A 21,883-nucleotide genomic window follows, 5' to 3' on the forward strand; every position below is an offset into this window, starting at 1 on the left:
AACTTGATTTCATGCCACTTAGGGTCTGAACTACACCTTCTCAGAGTCTTTTTCAGAGACATTGGACACCCCATCATTACAAAGGCTCCATTTGACTCTTTTTATTTTATGTACCCTAACAGCCTCAATAAAAATGTTGTATGGTAGAAGTTCAAAAAAGAAAAACGATTAACCATGTGTTTTTAGTTAGTGTGGGGCCCCCAAACTTTGGCCTTGACATGTCACAGCCAATTGGACAACTTTAAAAAAAACTGATCACATTAATTCCTAGGTAATTCTACTCATAATATGCTAGGCTTATAGTATCCTAAAATATCCTATTCTTAGAATAAATTGGATAGACAATTGTAACTGAATAATTGAATTAAATAGGACTAGAAGGAAACACTATAAAGTGTTAAATTCCCTGATTCTTATTCATTCATTCATTCATTCATTCATTTGATTTCTGTATCGCCCTTCCAAAAATGGCTCAGGGCGGTTTACACAGATAAATAATAAATAAATAAGATGGACTCCTGTCCCCAAAGGGCTCACAATCTAAAAAGAAACATAAGATAGTCACCACCAACAGTCACTGGAGGTACTATGCTGGGGGTGGATAGGGTCAGTTACTTTCCCCCTACTAAAAAAAAGAGAATCAACACGTTAAAAGGTGACTCTTTGCCAAGTTAGCAGGGGTTAGCAAGGGTTTTTCCTTATTAGGTGATGTCTGTTGTTGAGATTGGGTCTCAGAACAATGATGTAGCATTTGGGGAAGAAGATGCAACCAAGCAGACCAGCAGCAGAGGCCAAGATGCAGAAGACCTCCACAGCCACCATGGACTTCCCCTTGGTGCTAAGGTAGGTTGGTACAAAGGAGATCCAAACATTGCAGAACACCAGCATGCTGAAGGTGATGAATTTGGCTTCATTAAAGCTGTCAGGCAATTTCCTAGCAAGGAAAGCCATTGTGAAGCTAATGAGGGCTAAAAATCCCATGTAACCCAGAACCATGTAAAACATAGTGACTGAACCCTCGTTGCACTCCAATACAATCTCTCTAGCTAGGGAATGAAAATTGAAGTTTGGGAATGGAGGAGAGGTTACCAGCCAGATGACACAGATAATAGCTTGGATGAGGGGACAGACCAGGACAATTGCATTTGCTGGCTGTCTCTTCAATATTTGTCTTGCCATGTTTCCTGGCTTGGTTGCCATAAAAGCAAGGACCACTGTAATGGTTTTTGCCAACATGGAACAAACAGCAATAGAAAAGATGATGCCGAAAGCAGTTTGTCGGAGAAGACAAGTGAGCTTTTGTGGCTGACCAATGAACAGGAAGGAACAGAGGAAGCAGAGCAGGAGGGAGATGAGGAGGATGTAGGTGAGATCTCGGTTGTTGGCTCTGACAATTGGAGTGTCATAGTATTTAATGAAGATCGCCAGCACAAGAGATGTTATCAGGGAGAGAAAAAGAGCAAGAGAAGCCAAAACTGACCCCAACATCTCTTGCTATGAAAGGAAGTTGATATTCTTGGGGATACACCCATCTTGGTTCCTGTTTGGCTGCTGCTCTACTGGGCACTGGGCACACCAAGCTGCATCTGGAAGGAGCAAACAATATTGAAGTATCTCAGTCATCATATAAATATTCTTTTGGTGGTGACCAGTTCAGTCCAAACCTGAAGGGATGGAATTATCTATTCTTCAGTTTATGGTATAGCAAGCAGTGCACACTCTCTTTGATTGTATCATCTTCCAAAATTCATGCTATAAGAACTTAAGGAGTTAAAAAGTTACAAAACACAAATAGAGGCGCTTCTCACAAGCAGTGGGAAGCACCAAGAAGAGGTTTGCAGGGAGAGCAGGCTTAGCCCGCTCCCCCCGCAGATTATCAAGAGGCAACCTAGGGCAGCCGGATTGGCCGCCCACACAACTGCTGGCTCTGTCACGGAGCCGGAAGTGGCTGTGGGGATTGGGGGCTGTGCAACACCTAGAAGTTCCAGGATGCCTCTCATGAGTGCACAGGGCATCCTGAAGAGACCCCTCAGCCTGGGAGTCTGCTTACAGCTTCCCGGCAGGGGTCTCCTCATGTGTCACTGTGGTGGCCGCTGCAGAGCCGCACCATGGCGGTACATGACCAGGAAACCCGGGTTAGCAGAGCACTCGCTCTGCTAAGCTGGGATAACGGGAGGGCTACTTTGGTGGGCTAGTTCTCACGATGGGGAAAAACTGGGCTGGGCTTCTTTAGCCTGGTTTTTCCCCATCGTGAGAATAGCCTCATTTTTGTGGAGATGTGGCTTACCAAACTCAAGATCTAGAAAGTTCAGACTACTGTAAGTAAAAACACTTTATTTTTTTACTGAAAAAAACCTTTGAAGGATTTGAAGTAACTGAAAGGATCCCGTTGAGCAGGAATTGAGAATTTGACATTTCCCCTCACATTATTACCTATCCTTTTAGGGCATAAAGTGGTACAGAAGACACTCAGGAAGGCAAGAAAACAGTGAGGGTATTCTCACAATCAGTGGAAAGCGGGCTAAGGGAGCTTAGCCCACTTTCCACGGATCGTGGGAACCACCAAGCTCACAGGCGAGCCCGGTTTCTCCAAAGTGGGTAACCCACTGAAATACCCCTCCCCTTAAATGAGGTTAGCGGAGCGAGTGTTCCGCTAACCCTGTTTTCTGATCATGTGTTGCTGTGGCGTGGCTCACATGAGGAGACCCCTGGCCGGGAGGCTGCAAGCAGCCTCCTGAGCTCGGGGGTCTCTCCAGCATGCCCCACGTGCTCATGCGGGGCATCCTGGAACTTCTGGGGTCTGCTCAGTCCCCGTCCACCACAGCCCCATGACAGAGCCACCAGTCGTGTGGGCAGCCGATTCGGTCACCCAGGGCTGCAGTAGTGATCGTCTGCAGGGAGAACGGGCTAAGCCCACTCTCCTGACAAACCCCATTCTGGTGAGTCTCACTGATCATGAGACTCGCCTCTCTATGTTGGATTCAAGGGCCATGCACATTGTGTAGTAAGTCACTTGTCCTGCTCAGTTACCCTTATCTGTTGTCTGAGCCTTTATATAAGGAACACTGGGAACTTAATTGCTACAACTGACCTGATTCTGACAATCGGGCTGTTCTCAGGATCAGTATCAGGGTAGGTGAAGTCTCTGACCCCCTAGTTACTCTCCCAATTGCTGTGCACTTTCCCAGTGGGCCCTTGTAAGAATTCTACAAGTGAGTAGGAGTGGGAAATGCTCATCTGTGAGCTGGATATGGAAGTGGGAGGCATCAGCGAGCCCAGAATTTGTATCCTGCTAACTGAGCAAAGAGGCACATTTTTCAAGTGGTGGTTGTCTTATATTCACCAAGGGGAGAGCAACTGGCCCTATCCAACCCCAGCACAACACTCCTCCAGTAGCTGATGCTGGTGTCTACTTTATTTTTTGTTTTTAATATTGTGAGACCTATAGGGAAAGGGGACCACTTTATTTATGTTTGTTTTTCTGTGTAAACCACTTAGAAAACATTGGTTGAAAAGCGTTATATAAATATGCATAGTACAGGCAAACCTCCCCACTCGCAGATCCGACATCCATGGTTCCGCATATCTGCGGTCAGGTAATTGTTTAGGTAATTTACGTGGGGAGGGGAAAGTTAACAAAGGGTTAATTTCACATATCCACAGGTTTGGGGTGCCTGGAAATGACCTCCAAGGTAATTTCCAACCACCATTTTAAAGAGCCCCTGGTGGCGCAGTGGTAAAACTGCCACCCTGTAACCAGAAGGTTACAAGTTCGATCCTGACCAGGGGCTCAAGGTTGACTCAGCCTTCCATCCTTCCGAGGTCAGTAAAATGAGTACCCAGAATGTTGGGGGCAATATGCTAGAATCATTGTAAACCGCTTAGAGAGCTTCAGCTATAGAGCGGTATATAAATGTGAGTGCTATTGCTATTGCTATTTTGAGGAGTTTAAGGCTTTTTAAACATAGGTATAGAAAACAAACTATTCCTGCCAATAATTTGTGACTCTTCTTATCCATGACCTGCGCCTCTCTTGACCCCACTGATGACACTTGGGTCTTCAATGTTCATGGCACCTGTTTGGTTAGAAAAAGTCCCTTCTGGACAACAAATGCATTCGTAGCAGCAAACCAGCTTCCCCTCTAGGATTTTTCTCCTCTGCCCTGGAGGGCAGCTCTTCACACACCTAGAGGTAGGCAGCATCTGAAAGGAAAGAGAGAAATAGTCGAGGTTTTCTGTTTCTTGAATTAAACAAGATTCAGAGTTACTCAAAGGGTTTTTCAATGTAGGATGAAAATGATAATTTAGGAGGGTCAAATCTCTTTAGGACAGGGCTCAAACAGGTCCCCAGATGTTGTTGGATTACAGCTCCCATCATCCCCAATCACAATGGCCATTGTGTCTGGGGATGATGGGAATTTTAGTCCAATTGCATCTGGGACCCAAGTTTGAGAACTTTTGCTTTAGGACATTGCAGTTTATTTGGAAATATTATATAGCAGCTCAGTTAAAATATATATTCAGGCTCTATAAACCCAATTCTGGATTACATAAACCTTTGTTCTTACCCAGAAAATGAAATCTTTGTTCCCACAGGATTGGCCTGCAACATGCTTTAAGTCTCCAGTGACCCCAGAACATTCCCCTCTTCCCCACCTGGGTAACCCATACAATCCTGTCAGAGTTAATGACGAATTCTTGCCCTGGGGGACCTCTGGGATTCATCCTTCCAACATTCACATGAGTCAAAGATCCATTTGGGAAGAAAATCCAGTTCAGAATGTCATAGGAAGCATATCTTTCACCACTTTCCGGAAAATATACTTCATCTCCAGAGCTGTTGTTAAAATGGAGGTTCTTCAAAGATGCAAGGATCTGAAATGAATTAGAAATAGAGTGATGGGTCAAGACCTGGTGGGCTGTAGGGCTTCATAATGAGGTCTGGTGCCTTGTAATGTACTATTGGGCATATCCAGAGAGATGACTTTTTCTATCATTCTTTGCTGAGTTTAAGTGCTGAATATACTTCCACCAGATTTATTTATTTATTCAAACATTTCTATGCCATTATATTATATTATATTATATTATATTCTACTATAAAATACTATAAAATACTATATTATATTACAATACTATACTTGTACACCACCCCAAACTTCCATCTCTGGGTGGTTAACAGCAACATAAACAAATTAAAACAGAAATTAAGACCTTAAAACAATTTAAAACCACAAATCTAGTTAAAAAGCTTGGGTGAATAAATGTGTCTTTAGCAACTTTAAAAAAGTTGTCAGAGATGGGGAGGCTTTTATTTCAGCAGAGACGCAAATTCATTTGAGTATCAGTGACATGTTTCCGGTCTAAACAAGCACTTCCAGAGCATGGACAAGCTCTGAAAAGTAGTTGTGCTCTTGCACAAAAAATGAAATACTGCCTGCACTTGGGGGGAAGTGTGAACCAACATGAAGATGCTAGGAATGCTCCTGTTAGGTTTCTCTGGATGTCATCCAATGGCTGTATTCGCACGTAATGCAAAACCACAGTTAAATAGGACAGAGGTTCAAACTCCCTTACATCCGAATGTGTACAACCATGGTTTTGTGGCAAAGGAAGCCTGAGGTTTGCCTCACCAAACTTCACATTGAACCATTGTTTTGTAGTGAGTTTTGCCACCATAACTTGAGGTTTTGGGGTGGCAGCATTACATCCAAATGTGAACAGCACCACAACTGCAGTTTCATTCACTTTCAGAACTGTAATCATAGAGCTCCATACCTATGGTGCTTCTTACTGGCTGCCTCTCTGAAAACTTGCCCCACCCCCTGTCTCCAATCCAACAAAGCAGTTATCTGGCAGCAGGGACACTGCCATCCCAAGCTTGTCAGCCTGTCAAACTGCAGAGTCATACAGGGGCATGCCCTCTTCCCACCCTGTCCATTGCTCCACCCTCCTGACAATCAGGAGAGCAAGGGGATGGGATGGCAAGATGAGCACTACATGCTCTGCTCTCCAAAACTGAAGTTGATAAAGAAATATGTGCACAAGCACATGCACTCAAGGTGGCAACATAAGCAGGGCAACCCCATAAGACAGCTGGGACAGCAACATATGAAAAGGCAGCAATACCTGGGGTTGCATTAGGCAGCCCCAAACAGGAATTCTTGAATGGCTAAGGTCTATTCTTTTGTACAATTATGTTGGGGAAGTGGGGTCCAGTCCCTTCTCGTTAGGGGAACGTGTGCAGTCCCAAGGCTTACTCATAAGAAACAGAGGCGCATTTAGCCACTGACCTTGGAGAGCAGGTCCATGGCCTCCTGCATCCTGGGGGGCTTCCAAAGATTGGGGGGGTCGCCAGAGCCCCACCACTGTACTGCGGCTGCCCCACCTAGCCGATATTTCTCCTATCTTCACAACTGGGGGGGTAAGCCGAGCCAAGCAAGCCACCCCTCCCCTGTGTCAGCAGTGGTGGTGTGTGGGCTTCTCCCAACTTCCCAGCCAGCACACATGCTTCTCTCCAGCTGGAATGCCTGAAAAATTTGAGTATGGAGAGCATCACATGCTGTGACATCATGGCATGTGATGCTGTGACATCATGGCATGTGAAGCTCTCCCTACTCAAACTGTGCAGGCACATTGGCCAGAGAGAAGCCTGCGCACCAGCTGAGGAGAAGCCCATTGCCACCACTACTCAACTTAGCTCACCCCCCCCCCCCATGCAGTGAATAGCCCCAGGTGTTGTAGCCTTGCCTCATGAGAAAGCTGCTCTAGGCCCCTGATCATCTTGGTTGCCCTCTTCTGCACTTTTTCCAGTTCTACAATGTCTTTGTCAGATCTGGTGACCAGAATTGTACACAGTACTCCAGGTGTAGCTGCACTATTGTTTTGAATAAGGGCATTATAATTTTTTACAGCTGCTGCACATTGGTTTGGTCTCCATGTACTGCTTTGCTGGGGTGAACCATTACAAGAGCATCCTTGGTCACAGCAGGCCAAACCCCAGGATCCTTTGCCCTCCCTCATATGCATATCCCCTGCTAGGAAATCATCATGTTCCCTTCCCTTTCTGGAGTAACAGGAAATTAGTGCCTCCCAAGATACCACCACCCGACCGGAAATTGTGCTTCATAGGAACGTAAGAAGCTCCATATACTGAGTCAGACCATTAGTCTATCTAGCTCAGTATTGTCTTCACAGACAGCAATTTCTCCAAGGTTGCAGGCAGGAATCTCTCTCAGTCCTATCTTGGAGAAGCCAGGGAGGGAACATGAAACCTTCTGCTCCTCCCAGAGCAGCTGCTCCATCCCCTGAGGGGAATATCTTGCAGGGCTCATACTTCTAGTCTCCCATTCATATGCAACCATGGCAGATCCTGCTTAGCTAAGGGGACAAGTCATGCTTGTTACCACAAGACCAGCTCTCCTCTCCTTATGCAAGAATGTTTTGTTTTGGAGCTCTAAAGAGGGCAGTGGTGCAATCACTGTGAGAAGAAGGGCTTGCACAGCATGGCATTTACAGGGATTTAAATGCCCTTTCCCTGCTGAGGGCAGGCAGACCATTCCAAAAAGTCATGCCCCCTTGAAGATTGTGGCCAATGGCTGCCACCCTGGTAACGTCACATGCTGATGCCTTGCCCACTGTCTGGTGACACGGGCACTACAGAGCTTGCTGGGAGGTGACCTCAGCATACCAGGATGAGAGAGGGGATCCCTTGCCCTGAAAATGGAGATTGCTGAACTTCTGGGATGCATCATGGGTTTGGCAACCTCCGGTTTCACATTACATGAGACCTAGAGCTCTTTCACAGCCTGTCTCCTAGACACACCTAGATGGTTGCCTAGGGCACTGTGAAGAAATGACTCCTTCCCTGTATGTTTTGAAAATTGTTTTCTTTGTATTAGTTTGTTCAGTGTTCCCTCTGGTTCTGTGAAGCTCAGCAGGGGTCAAAAGATTACAGCCTCTGATTGACAGCTGAATTTGAGATAAAAAGTTGTCTTGCCTGTGAGTTTTGGAGGGAATGTATCTAAGTGTTCTGGTTGGTTGTCTCCAGACAGAGAGAGAAGGCTCTGGTTGCCTGAGGGAAGAATCAGCCTGATTGGTTGATGTACACTTCTCTGGGGGAAGGGGGAGAAAGGAGTAAAAGGATTGAACTGGAGAGCAGTGGAGAAAAAGGAGATATGGAGATGTAGGTTGCTGTGTGACTGGAAGGTTGGAAACCTAATTAAGTAGGATCAGGCTGAAACTGCTGGGAAGGTGGCAGTGAGGGAGCTAGACCTACAGAAACCTGCTAGACCTTGAGAAGGCTAGCAAGCTTTTTTGTTTTATAATTTAAAATTGTACTCTTACCTTACTGAATTTTCCCCTGAACTGTTTTAAAATAAAAAATTCAAGGCTTTATTACAATAGACGTATTCATGCTTTCCCACTACTTTAGTACTTTACCATTGTCTCTGTCTGTTGTTTTGTTCCCGCCTCATGCCTACTTGCCCTATTTATTTATCACACTACCTTGATATTTTTGAGAGACACAGGTTTCAGAGACTCGGCGTGGAACCAGTCAAATAAGCTAAAAAATCTTATACTGTTGGTAGCAAGTGTTCAGACTTAGGGCCAGCTGAGGCCAAGACCTCACAGGCACCAAGCTTGTGAGCGGGTCTGCCTGTACCCACTGGTCGCTCATTGCATGGCCACCTTAACCTCCAGCCCCACCACCTGATTGCTCATGTGCCCATACACACCCCACTGCCTCCTGCCTGCCCACCATGTCTGCTTCATTCGGTGCCATTGGCCTGGGTCTTTGTTAGGCCTCGAAGAGCCATGATGCATTGTAATGGCACATAATAATAACACACCACAGTGATAGTATAATGTGCTGCAGAACTTTGAGGCCCAGCAAAGGTCCAGCTGGCAGCTGTAGATGGGACAGGTAGGTGATTGATCGGGCAAGCAGGAGGCAGCAGCGGCAGTGGCTATAGACAGTCAAGCAAGTGGATGTGCGGTAGGGAGGATGGGCATCTCCCCATCTTCTGCCTCCCTGGGGGGAGGCAACAATGCGGGGGGTGGGCTCCAAAGCCCAGCTTTCCTTGGAGCACCAAATATCCTTGGGCCACCTCATCTCTTTCCCATCAGGGAGTCAAATTTATATTGATATTAATATTGAATTAATATTAAATTTATTGTTCAGTTTCTATACCATGTTTAATTATAATAATCTCAAAGTGGTTTACAATAGAATTAAAACAATGCACAATTTAAATACAAAAAGTACAGATATTAAATATCTCTATATATAATTCGCTTGTGGATGACCAAGTTGAGGAATATTTCCAGAGCCGTGCGGCCGCCTGAAACCATTGCCTTGGGAAGGAAGCGGCAGCAAGCGAGGGAGACAGGCGGAATCGGCAGACTTAGGAGATGGAGGAAGAAAGGAGGAAAGGCAGAGGGGAAAGGAGGAACCATTGCCTGGGGAGGGGCCGGCAGTGAGGGAGGTGGGAATCGGCAGATTCGGGGGAACCAAAAAGGAAAGGAAAAGGAAAGGAAAGGAACAAAAGGAAAGGCAGAGGAAACCGACCACAGAGAGGAGGCAGCAGGTGGGTAAATGAGGGAATGAAGAACCAAATGAAGCCCAAAATCGCTGGGCCGTTAAAAACCGTTGGGACTGTGAGGTCTGTTGGAGATGAACTTCCAGTGCATTGACCTTTTGCACCAACTGTCCTAATGACCACTAGGGGCATTGGGAGTAGAGACAGTGAGTCAGGGTCTCCCTATCTGTCCCTACACTATGACCCCTGAACTGACTCTGCTGCACTTCCTGTGCTGAGTCACAATCCTTCCTTTCCTCCTAGAGAGCAAATGGAAACATCTCTCTCTCTCTCCTTACCTATCCACCATGTAGTCCTTTAGATTAGAGATAGGTCTTTCCTACCTAAGTGTATTTAACCAATAAATGTTTAGTGTTTAGTCACACAAGGATCTCCATGTGTTTTCTCTAAATAGCTGCAATATCCAAACCATCCTCTGCTACCTACTCTGTAACTGGAGTGTGTGCTCATTCCTTAGTGCTCGGCTGTTTTACCCATTGTGGGTAAAAATCAACAACCTCTAACAAGGACGCCCTGCTGACCTTCCCGCCCCCAAAAGAAAAAACCCAGTGCCATTGTTCCGCCCCAAAAAAACCCAGCAGCCAGTCTTCCATACCCCAACAACATCAAAAAACGAAAACCCCCCAAAAAAACCTCAGCTCCCAGTCACCCCTTCAAAAACAATCAAACAAACAAACAAACCACAAAGGGACAGTCTGGGCCAGCTGCTGGCAGCCGCCTCCCCCCCAAAAAACCTCAGACAGTCTTCCTGACCCCCCATGCCAAAAAGGAAAAAAAGGGGAACCAAAACAACACGTCATCCCACCCTATAAAGCTGGGAACAGTGAGCACAAACAGCTGCCCTTAAGGGGAAAAAACTACACTTGGGGACTAAATTAAACTGAGAGAGCGAGAGAGCCATGGGGGGGGGACAGAGCGAGCAAGAGAGCCGTGGGGGGGAACAGGGTGGGCGAGAGAGCCATGGGGGGGGACAGGGCGGGCGAGAGAGCCGTGGGGGGGGGACAGAGCGAGAGAGAGAGCCGTGGGTGGGAACAGGGTGGGCGAGAGAGCCGTGGGGGGGGGAAACAGGGCGGGCGAGAGAGCCGTGGGGGGGGGGAAACAGGGCGGGCGAGAGAGCCGTGGGGGGGGGGAACAGGGCGGGCGAGAGAGACATGGGGGGTGGACAGGGCGGGCGGAAGAGCCGTGGGGGGGGGGGAAACAGGGTGGGTGAGAGAGCCGTGGGGGGTGGACAGGGCGAGCGGAAGAGCCGTGGGGGGGGGGACAGGGGGAGCGAGCCAGCCGTGGGGGGGAGTCAGGGGGAGCGAGCCAGCCGTGGGGGGGAGTCAGGGGGAGCGAGCCAGCCGTGGGGGGGAGTCAGGGGGAGCGAGCCAGCCGTGGGGGGGGAGTCAGGGTGAGCCAGCCAGCCGTGGGGGGGAGTCAGGGTGAGCCAGCCAGCCGTGGGGGGGGGAGCTAGAGTGAGCGAGCCGTGGGGGGGAGGCAGAGTGAGCGAGCCGTGGGGGGGAGGCAGAGCGAGCGAGAGAGCCGTGGGGGGGAGGCAGAGCGAGCGAGAGAGCCGTGGGGGGGAGGCAGAGCGAGCGAGAGAGCCGTGGGGGGAGGCAGAGCGAGCGAGAGAGCCGTGGGGGGAGGCAGAGCGAGCGAGAGAGCCGTGGGGGGAGGCAGAGCGAGCGAGAGAGCCGTGGGGGGAGGCAGAGCGAGCGAGAGAGCCGTGGGGGGAGGCAGAGCGAGCGAGAGAGCCGTGGGGGGAGGCAGAGCGAGCGAGAGAGCTGGGGGGGGAGAGCGAATGAGACAGTTGTGGGGGGGGGGGGGAAAGGGTAACATGGCTACAAAGGGAGGACCAGCCAAAAGAATTCTCCTAACTAAACCCAAACAGGAGGTAAACTACCGCACAGATGCTGTGTGCAGGTTCAGCTAGTAAATATAATATCTCTATTTAAAAGTATTAAAACCTATATAAAACTGCAATACACAAAAAAACAGCAGCAGTAAAATCTGTACTCTCATTTAAATGCCTGGGTGAAGAGCCACGTCTTTACCTGCGGAGTGGATGCCAGCCGAGAGAGCATTCCAAAGCCTGGGGGATATGACTGAGAAGGCCCTGTCCCATGTGCTCAACAGTCAAGCCTCTCTCACCATCAGCATGCAAAGCATAGTCCCCTCTGATGATCTTGTCAAGCAGGCAGAAACCCGTGGGAGCAGGTGGTCCTTCAGATATCCAGAGCCCAAACCATTAAGGGCTTTAAAGGTCATAACCAACACCTTGAATTGGAACCAGAAACAAATTGGTAGCCAGCACAGCTCTTTCAGAATGGGTGTAATATGATCCCAACAGGCAGCTCAAGATAAAATCATAGCTGCCACATTTTATACTAGCTGCAGTTTCTCAGTATATGAGGGTGGACATTACCTGCCATGGCTGGACGTTCTGAAGCCTCTCATCTCCTCTCAGCATTCCACGTTTTGCTCCTGAGGAGAACATGGCATGTAATGCATGTGCCACGGAATAGACAGCATTGTAAATGTTATAGTGGCCTGTCATGCTCATTTCGAACACGGAGGCTGGCAGGTCTTTGAGCTTCTCCCTCCCTGTACACCTTCTTCTACCACTTGGAGATGTTTTGTCTGATTTCAGAAACTCACAGTAAAATGCAACTTTCTACCATTTGTGGAGAAAGACATCCCCCTGGGGTTGGTATGGATCTAAACTGGAGAGGAAATGGTGGAATCCTGATACATCACTGGTGTGGACTCTGAAAGACAAAGCACCATGGAGGGATTTTAGATTCCACCACTGAGAGCCATGTGCCACTGGGGCAAATTCCCACTGAGTTGTCAGGATCCAGACCTTCTTAGATATGGCCTTGGTCAGTCTTTCATAGTTTGATGGTGGTTCTATTAAATTTTGGATGGCAGTGGAGTCCCCAGAGACAACCATCACTTGGGCCTGATCCTGAAAAACAGCCAACACGAGCTCTTCCCATCGTTTCAGAAGCTCAAACGTGATCATATTTTCGGACATGGTCTTTCTAGTAAAGGCCACACAGATGTCATTCTGTGCAAGCAGTGGGGTCAGTGTCTCCAGAAAACATTCCCCACTGTCGTCACCTGGAACAATGAGCCCGACCCAGTTCCAGTGGAAATGTAGGAGCAACTGGACCAGCCCCTTGTACTCTGGAAGGTCACTGGGATCAATCCAGCTGAAGGAGGGAAATTGGTTCTTTTCTTTGAGAGCTGGGCTGAACAAACCATAGCCAAGCTGAAGGAAGGAAGAGGTTTAATTTAAATGTGAATTGGGCTCCCCAGAGCTTGGTTTTTACCCCAAAATTCATTGGGGTGAAACTGCTAACAAAACAATAATTAATGCTAAAGAAATCATTCTCAGCAGTTGGGGTGGACTTTCCTCCTCCTTTAGCAAGACACTGGTCTTCTTCATTATTTGCCAACCTGTAAGCCAGGAGAATAAGCCAACTAAGTTGAAATAGGGTTGGAGCCAAGAAGGAAGCATGTTGCAGTGATGGAACCTGCTTGTTTATGGAGTTTTAGTGAGGACAATCCAAAACTGGTTGATGGGAAATGACAAGTGATGTGCAGTGTTCCCTGTAACAAATAATCCCAGATGTTGATTACAACTCCCAGCATCCTCAGCTGCAATGATCTTTGGCTGGGTATGCTGGGAGTTGTAGTCAATAACATATGGGCTTCTGTTACAGGGAACACTGGGTGCTTTCCAGATTACCCGCTGATCAGCAGTAAAATGCTTCAGCTTGGCAAGATCGTTTTGAAAACATAAATAGCTTGCACAACCCTCTCCTACAACGGGAAAATACAGCTATTTATTTGCGACACACGCACGTGCAACATTGTAGGACTAAAATGCAAGGATAAAATCCAAAAGAAGGCATCAGAAATGTGAATAGCACCTTGCTGACAGTGCAAGGACTGCAATGTTGAAACACGGGCAGTAAGGAAGCACACTTAACAGACAGTAGTGACACTGTTGTAGCGTTTAATCTGGAAAGTGCCCTAGTGATGTGTATATGTGCATTTGGGCAGGGGGAGTCATACTCATAGAAAGTGAGAACTGGTGGGCAGTTTGCTAGGGGACACCTGGAACCCTCATGCTACAACCTCAGCTTATGCCTTGTGCTAATTCAGTATAGCAAAGACTCAGAAGTGTCCCGAGAAGGGGCTTAGTCTAGAAGACCGCCAAGTTCCCTTCCTACATTCTGTTATTCTGTGATCATTTGTGGGAAGCAACAGGCAAGAGGGTACTTGAAGTGCGAAAGGGGTGTGTGAAATCAAGACCACAAAAATCCAGTAATATAATGGAAATTGCATTTGTTGAGAGGGACAAAGAGGATCCTTTGTAAAAAGAGTGGAGATACCAAGGTCATTGGGAAGTGAAATACAGTAACCTAGAGCAAGGGTGCTTCCCAACCCTGGACGCCCATATGTTTTTGGACTGAAGGCTGCACATGAGGGAGCTGTAGCCCAACAACATATGGGGACCCAAGGTTGAGAACTCCTGTCCTAGAATGATTCCTGGCCACTTTGAAGGCCTTTAAAAGTAAAGTGTGCCATCAAGTCAATTTCGACTCCTAGTGACCACAGAGCAATGTGGTTTTCTTTGGTAGAATACAGGAGGGGTTTACCATTGCCTCCTCCCGCGCAGTATGAGATGATGCTTTTCAGCATCTTCCTATATCACTGCTGCCCGATATAGTACCAATGGGGATTCGAACAGGCAACCTTCTGCTTGCTAGTCAAGCATTTCCCGTCTGCGCCACTTAAGGTGATTTTACAGGATGGCTAACTAAAGGCAGGACAGGCTAGCATTGTCCCCTGCCCTGACCCTGACAAATAAGGCAAAGTGTCCAAATCAGCTACACACACACTTTGGGAAGGAGAGCTGTTCTGGTGGTAGTGAGTATGAATTGTCCATTTTGCTAAGCAGGGTCTACCCTGGTTTGCATTTGGGTGGGCGACTACGTGTGAGCACTGTCTGCTTTCTCTTAGGGGATAGAGCCATAAGCTTTCTTATGCATCTGCTTTGCATGCTTATAGCATCTGAATGGGAGACTACATGTGAACACTGTAAGGTATTCCCCTTAAGGGATGGGGCCACTCTGGGAAGAACACCTGCATACTTGGGAGTATCTCAGCATCTCCAAGATAGGGCTAAGAGATACTCTGCTTGCAACCTTGAAGAATCCGTTGACAGTCTGAGTAGACAAAACTGAGCTAGATGGACCAATGGTCTGACTTGGTGTGAGGCAAATTCTTGTGTTCCCCTATGTTTCTAAGAACATCTGCTTTGCATACAGAAAGTCCCATGTTCATTCCTTAGCCATATCTCCAGGTAGAACTGGGAAAGACCAGTGCCTGAAACCCTGGAGAGCTACTACCGGTCAGAGCAGAAAACATTGAGCTAGATGGACCAATGGTCTGACTCAGTATAAGGCAGCTTCCTATGTTCCTATGCTTGCATCAATTTCTTTGAGAAAGTCATTGAAGTTGTGGTTTCTTGACTATTCCTCACAGCACATTTATGCTTATCCCTGATTTTTTCAGTAAAACTGTTTTCAGAGAAAGGTATTTGCATCTCTCTTCACTATACTCTGCAGCTCCCCACAGTTTTCCCACCTGTCCCCTTACCTGTGGGATGTTGGAGATGCTCAAGATGGATGCCATCTGCCTTGATATTTTGGAGTCTAGACCCCCAATGAAAGACAGCAGCTTGTCCTGCGTGCTACATTTATAGTTAGGGACTATCTGCCCCTGTGTGGAGAGAAGGGAGAGGCAGTGCTGGTAGGTCCTTCTTGCATGGTAGTTGTCCTGGTAGATACGGAAGCCCAGTGTGATGTTGGGTAGGAGCACCAGATCCTTGTTCAGCTCATTGATGGCGAACACCAGGGCCAGGATGTGCTGGTAAATCTTGGGTACAAGTCTGCCAACAAGAGAGACATGGCAGATTGGAATGACCAAATAGCAGATGACAGCAAAGGACACTTGAGCCAGCCAGCTTATGTAGAGATTATCCAGGAACCTATCTCTCCCATAGACTCAATTGCCACACACACACACACACACACACACACACAGACAGATTAATGCCTTTGTCTCAGAGCAAGCTCGGGGGGGGGGGGATTGCTGAATCATCCCTGCTGAGCTGCATGACTAGGTTTTTCCTAAAATTCTTTTGCATTTTAAAAATTTTATTGATTTTTACAATACCTTAACGATCAAGTTACACTTAATTAAGTAAATATTGACTTCCTGCTTACCAGTCTGCACAGTTTTTGTTAATTATACATATAAGCCATTTCTATAATAATACAAAACACACATACTCCATCTTACAATTCGATTTTACCCTACCCAGCCTGCTGTAATTACTAAATTTCAAACCCTGCTGAAAGGTCCATGTTAGAAAAATAGTTATTTAAGTAAAGCAAGAAAGGTTTCTCCTAATTTTTTTCTTTATTTTTGGTAGGTTCAAAAATGGCTGCCACCACCGCCACCCCTCTGTCTTACAGAGCTTGAACCTGGATTTGGGGTGGAATCCAAGGGGAAACTCTCTTTCTTTTGCTATTGGAAAAGTACACAAAAATCCTTCACATGCAAGCCTACATGTGCTGAGAAAACTGATAGTTGTTGGCTACCTGAGGCGTGTTTGCACCAGAGGGGGGAAAACCCCTTTCAGCCCCACCCCCTTTCTCCTGAGTTAAAAACCCACTCAGAGAGGCTTGTAAAAGAAAAGAACAAAAAGAAAAACAGTTTTATTCAAATACTACAGACTGCTTCCATCCAAGGTTTTCCCAGCTTTTAGTTACATGTAAAAATACTCAGTAGGTTACAATAATACTTCAAAAAGCACCCTGAATAATGTTGAGGCAACACACTTTAAAATCATGGTTACCCAGTTGCAAAGAACAGGCATGTAGGAAAATGCAAAAGCACAATTAAAACTTACAGTCTTTAACAACGCCCTGGCTGGATGGGCAAAGGCTAGTGTTCTTAGTTTAGTTATATTACAGGTAAACCATAATAGACCAGTATCAGGGATATACAAAGCACATACTGACTAAACAAACTTTTCCCTAGACTAAACTTTCTGAAGCCAAAGCCCAGGCTTCCTTGTCTTGAACTCAACAAACTCCAGAGGAGAATTCAAGCTTCCTGCCCTCCTATCTTTCAAGGATCTGCAGAGTCATTTTCCTGCAGCCATTCTTCCTGGCCACATGTCCTTCTCTGTACCCCTAGCCAGCTTCTTCTAACAAATAACTCCTCCTTCCTCCCAGCGGCTCTCTTGGTCTCACCCACCTGGTGTGCTGATCAGCTGAGCCCTGGAGTTCACCAGCCAGTCAGTCAGGACAGGGTTCACTTCAAGTTGAATATTGCAACATTTCATCCAAACATAAGACCAAGATCCATCTAGTTCAGAATACTCTTTCCCACCATGGGCAGTCACATGTCCCTAGGACAGTGTTTCCCAACCTTTTCCATCCTGAGGCGTGCGCGCACACATAGATAGATAGATAGATAGATAGATAGATAGATAGATAGATAGATAGATAGATAGATGCATACTTTCCCTCACAAACATATCCCTTTGTCCACATGCAAAGACTAGAGGCAGCATACTTCCCCCTTTCTCTGACCACTAGCAACTGGTGGTAGTTAGAGGTAATCTGCCTCTGAAAATTGAGATTTGTTTTAGTTTTACAAAGTCCCCACAGCTAAGAGTCATTGACAGACCTCAACTCCACAGATTTCTCTAAACCCCTTTTGAAGCTTTTCAATCAAGTAGCCATACCCACAAATAATAGCAGCAAGTGCCTTCATTATTTCATGATTCCCATACCAACCATAACATATTTTGTGCTTCAAAATCAATCTGTTTTTCTACTATAAAATATGATGAAATTGTAAAGTGTCATATTAATCTTCACTCTCCACCAGCCTATTTGGTTTAAATAAAAGGTTCAAAAACATGTGCAGAAAATATCACAACCAAAAAATGTGGATTTTTTTTTTTTAAAGTATCATAGTCATTTGGAATACTGACATCCTAACTAGGAAGTCCTTTTGAAATTTAGTAGTCCTTTAAAATAACTCCTGGATGATACTATTGAGTAATTTAGTCAGGATGTCAGCCACTGAGGTCATTCACATGATCAAAAACTGTGATCTACCTGAGTTTGGGAGCTGTGTATGCTCCCAATTCTTGGTTGTGTGTAAGCAAAGTAAGAGGAAAACATGGGTTAAAATGGTCCCAGCTGCCTGGGAATACGTCTCCCTGCCATTCAAAGCAGGGAGAGCCATTCACAGCTGCACTGTGAATGCAGCACTGGCCAGGAATTTGATCGGAAATGGGACACGCGCTCCGTTTCCAAGGAAAACCCCACCCCCTGACATCAGATGCAGGGAGGGCAGGAGGACCGCAGCGGTGGGCAAACACAGGCTTCATTTGGCCTCCCTACAGGTTGAACTGGAACAGGCTCTGAGAAGGGCAACAAAGACAGCAAAGCGTCTTGAAACCAAGTCCCATGAGCAAAAGCTGAAGGATCTGGATACGTTTAGCCTGGGGAAGAGAAGACTAAGGGGAGAGATGATAACCATCTTTAGTACCCGAAGGACTGCAACATAGAAGAAGGAGAAGACTTGTTCTCTGTTTCTCTGGGTGGCAGAACTAGAGCCAATGGGTTGAAATTACAAGGCGGCAGATTTACGCTAGTCATTAGGAGTAATTTCCTGACTGTAAGAGCTGCTTGACAGTGGAAAAGTCTGCCTCATGCATTGGTGGACTCTCCTTCACTGGAGGTTTTCAAACAGAGCCTGGACAGCTAACTGTGCATTATGAGGCAGGTCAGTTTAAAAAGCAGGGAGTTGGACTAGAAGACTTCAAAGATCCCTTCAAACTCTAATATCATGTGATTCTATGGATTTTAGAGCTGGAAGGAACCTTGGAGTAGAGATACTGACAGTTTAGTGTTGGGTGGGGCGAGGGGTGTTCAGCAAATGAGTCATGGACCCTGTTGTGTGGCCAGAACCTCAGGGGTATACTCGTGAATCAAATGGGCCGTAACCCAAAATATGGCTTTAAAAAAGCCAAATCTGGCATACTTGGAACTTGATTTCCCTGTAGCTGAATCATGTGGCATAATGAGATCTAGATGAGCAATACAACCCAATTTACCAAAAAAGAAAGATCTTTGCATAAGCCTCCCACTGCCCTGGAGTTTTAGGACATGCTAAATATTTTTATATATTATAAAAATAAATATTATATATTTATTGTTAGATTTTTATACCACCTTTCATTAAAACAATCTCAAGGTGCTTTACAAAACATTTAAAACAATATAAAATTATAGAACAGTTACGCAATAAAGATATTAAATTGGAATATAAAAATAGAAATATAATTAAAAGTGTAAAAAACATACACAATGAGCCCATAAAATACAGAGCAGCAGCAACAAAAAACAGTCATAAAAGCCTGGGTAAAAACCCAATATTTCACTTGCCTTCTAAAAACTGTGATGGAAACTAATGCCTTTTATTGCTTTTATGTTTATGTTTTAAACTTTTTAAAATTAGATTTGTTCTGTATTTTTAGTTTAATATTTTAATTGTGTCATTTTTACAATCTTGTTTTTAAATTTTGCTGTAAACCACCATGGGATTGTTTTAATGAAAGGCGGTATATAAATTTGACAATAAATAAAAATAAATAAAATAAAATGCCCACCAGGGAAGCATTCCAAAGTCCAGGGGCAGTAACTGAGAAGGCCCTGTCCCGCATGACAACCAAGCCTCCCTCAGTGTCAGCACATGGAGCAGAGCCCCCTCCACTAACCTTGTCAAACAGGCAGAAACCCCTGAGAGCAGGTGGTCCCTCAGATATCCAAGGCACAAACCATTAAGGGCTTTAACAGTCAAAATCAGCACCTTGAATTGGACCCGAAAACAGATTGGTAGCCAATGTAGCTTTTTCAGATTGGGTGTAATATGATCCTAGTGGGCAGCTCCAGATAAAATAGCTACCACATTTTGCACTAACTGCATTTTCCAAATATTCTTCAAGGGTAGCCCGATGTAGAGTGCTACAGTAATCTAGCCATGACATGACTAAGGCATGAGTAACTGTGGCCAGATCTGCCATCTTGAGAAAGGGAAAGCTGGTGCACTAGTCGAAGATGTGCAAAGGCACCTCAGCCACCACCTTCACCTGAGTTTCCAAAAGCAGAGCCAGGTCCAGCAATACTCCCAAGCTGCCGGCCTCCTCTTTCAAGGTGAATGCAACTTCATCCAGAACCAGATGAGGGTTTAATTCCCTCATCCCGATTGGCTCTCCTACTGACCAACAGCACCTCTATCTTGCCCAGATTCAATCTCAGTTTATTAGCCCACATCCAACCCATCACTGCCTCCAGCCCCAACTCAGGACATCCACTGCCTCTCTAGGATCAGTCGATAAGGAGAGATAGAGCTGATTGTCATCTGCATATTGCTGACAACTCAGTCTGAGACCCTGGATGACCTCTCCAAGCGGTTTCATGTAGATGTTAAACCGTATAGGAGGAAAAACCAAACCCTGCAGGACCCCACAGGACAATGGCCAAGGAGCCCCAGCACCATGCCCAGGTCAATAATTATACATGCACACGACAATAACAACAAAGGATCATATACTCATACCACAAACACGTTTCTCTTTCGAGATCTCTTAATTCAAGACAACAAACTCTTAAACATTGTTTGAATTTTCCTTGGCACAGAATATTAAGTACCCTGCCAAAGAAATGCTCGGATGAAAACTAGGGCAGCGGGGGGGGGGGGGGGAGAGAATCTGCCATTTCTTGGTTTCTTGGTCATAAGCTGAAACTGAAACCAACGCTCAGCTCCTGTCTACATTGCAACAACCTAAATGAGCTCTTCTCCAAGTTAACAAGGATGCAGATTTCTGAAGTTAGCACTCTGAATGGAAAGTAAACCTACTCAGATTCTGCTCTGGAGACCAGAACTTACTGAAAACAGGTGGTGTCTGATTTGGGAGACAAATCTTTAAAGGACTGCCGTTTGAGCACAGCAGTACAGAGGGGTAGATTTCCACCCACAATGAGGTCTCCTGGCCTGTGATATTCCTCTTGGTGCTGGAAAGACCTGGTCAAGGGGCACGTGGTCTTCAGTGCCTTCTTAGCAATTTGAGGCAGGAGCCAAATGAACAGCACAAACCAAATCATGAGTGCCTACAAAAGACCATACTCTGTGTCAGGCACCAAATTGTACAGAGGACTTAAAGTGCATTTAGACCTGAGGGAGAAATACTCAGATGTCAAGGCACCTATACAGGGAAAGAATTCAGGAAAAGTGGTCATAAACATGTTTTTGCTCTGAATGTCTTTGATATTGATTTGGTGGGTGGAAATCCACAGAGGTTTAGCAGAAATAATTATGATTTTTACAATTCTAGGAGGGAGAGAGACACATCTCCTTAGCATTTGACCCTTCTTTGCACCACAGTAGGAGAAAAATATATTTGCGTCAAGATCTGCTTGTCTGCAGGGCAGACTGCCTCAGGGGGTGGGCTATGGTGAAGGTACTGGCTGTGGACCTGTGTGATGCTAAGCACCTACACCCACGATGGAGGGCAGGACTGTGCCCAGATCAATGGCTGGGAAGTGAGTTGGCCCAGATCAAAGCAAGAATGATTTTCTGACCAACAGTCATAGCCTGCTCTCAAAATACATGGTTGATTCAACAGATATCCTGATACTTAATTCGAGGCAAAAATGTGGAATGCTAGGTCAAAGAAAGGGGCCATAGCTCAGTGGCAAAGCATCTGCTTTGCATGCAGGAAGTCCCAGGTTCACTTCCTGGCAGGATCTCCAGGTAGGGCTGGGAGAGACTCCTGACTGAAGCCTTGGAGAGCATCTGCCAGTCAATGTCAGCCATACTGACCTAGATGGACCAAGAGTTAGTGATGTACAAACAGGTTTGACACCAAACGTGTTCGACGCCGAACCACCCCCAGGCCATGCAGAGGCCCATTGCATAGGCATGGCAGCCTCCAAAATGGCCGCTGTACTGAGTGGGGAAGGCCGACAAGAGGCCGAAGAATGACCAAATGGCCGAATTATGGCTTAAGGGAGGCCAGCGGGGGGGAGGGGAACATCCGCAGACCCCCACTACCACCTCAAACAACTCCCCCTGAGGGGGTAAGTTAATTTTTAAAACACACACACACCACAACTCATGAATTCCCCTGGACTGAACTG

The 21,883-nt window shown here is 46.2% G+C and overlaps 1 pseudogene; it reads right to left on the reverse strand.

Annotated features, from left to right (window-relative positions):
• Positions 1–681: 681 nt before the first annotated feature.
• LOC128343786 (vomeronasal type-2 receptor 26-like) lies at positions 682–20,848 on the reverse strand (annotated as a pseudogene).
• Between the last annotated feature and the right edge of the window lie 1,035 nt (positions 20,849–21,883).

This window comes from Hemicordylus capensis, chromosome 2 (genome assembly GCF_027244095.1).
Source record: "Hemicordylus capensis ecotype Gifberg chromosome 2, rHemCap1.1.pri, whole genome shotgun sequence".
NCBI classification, from domain to species: Eukaryota; Metazoa; Chordata; class Lepidosauria; order Squamata; family Cordylidae; genus Hemicordylus; species Hemicordylus capensis.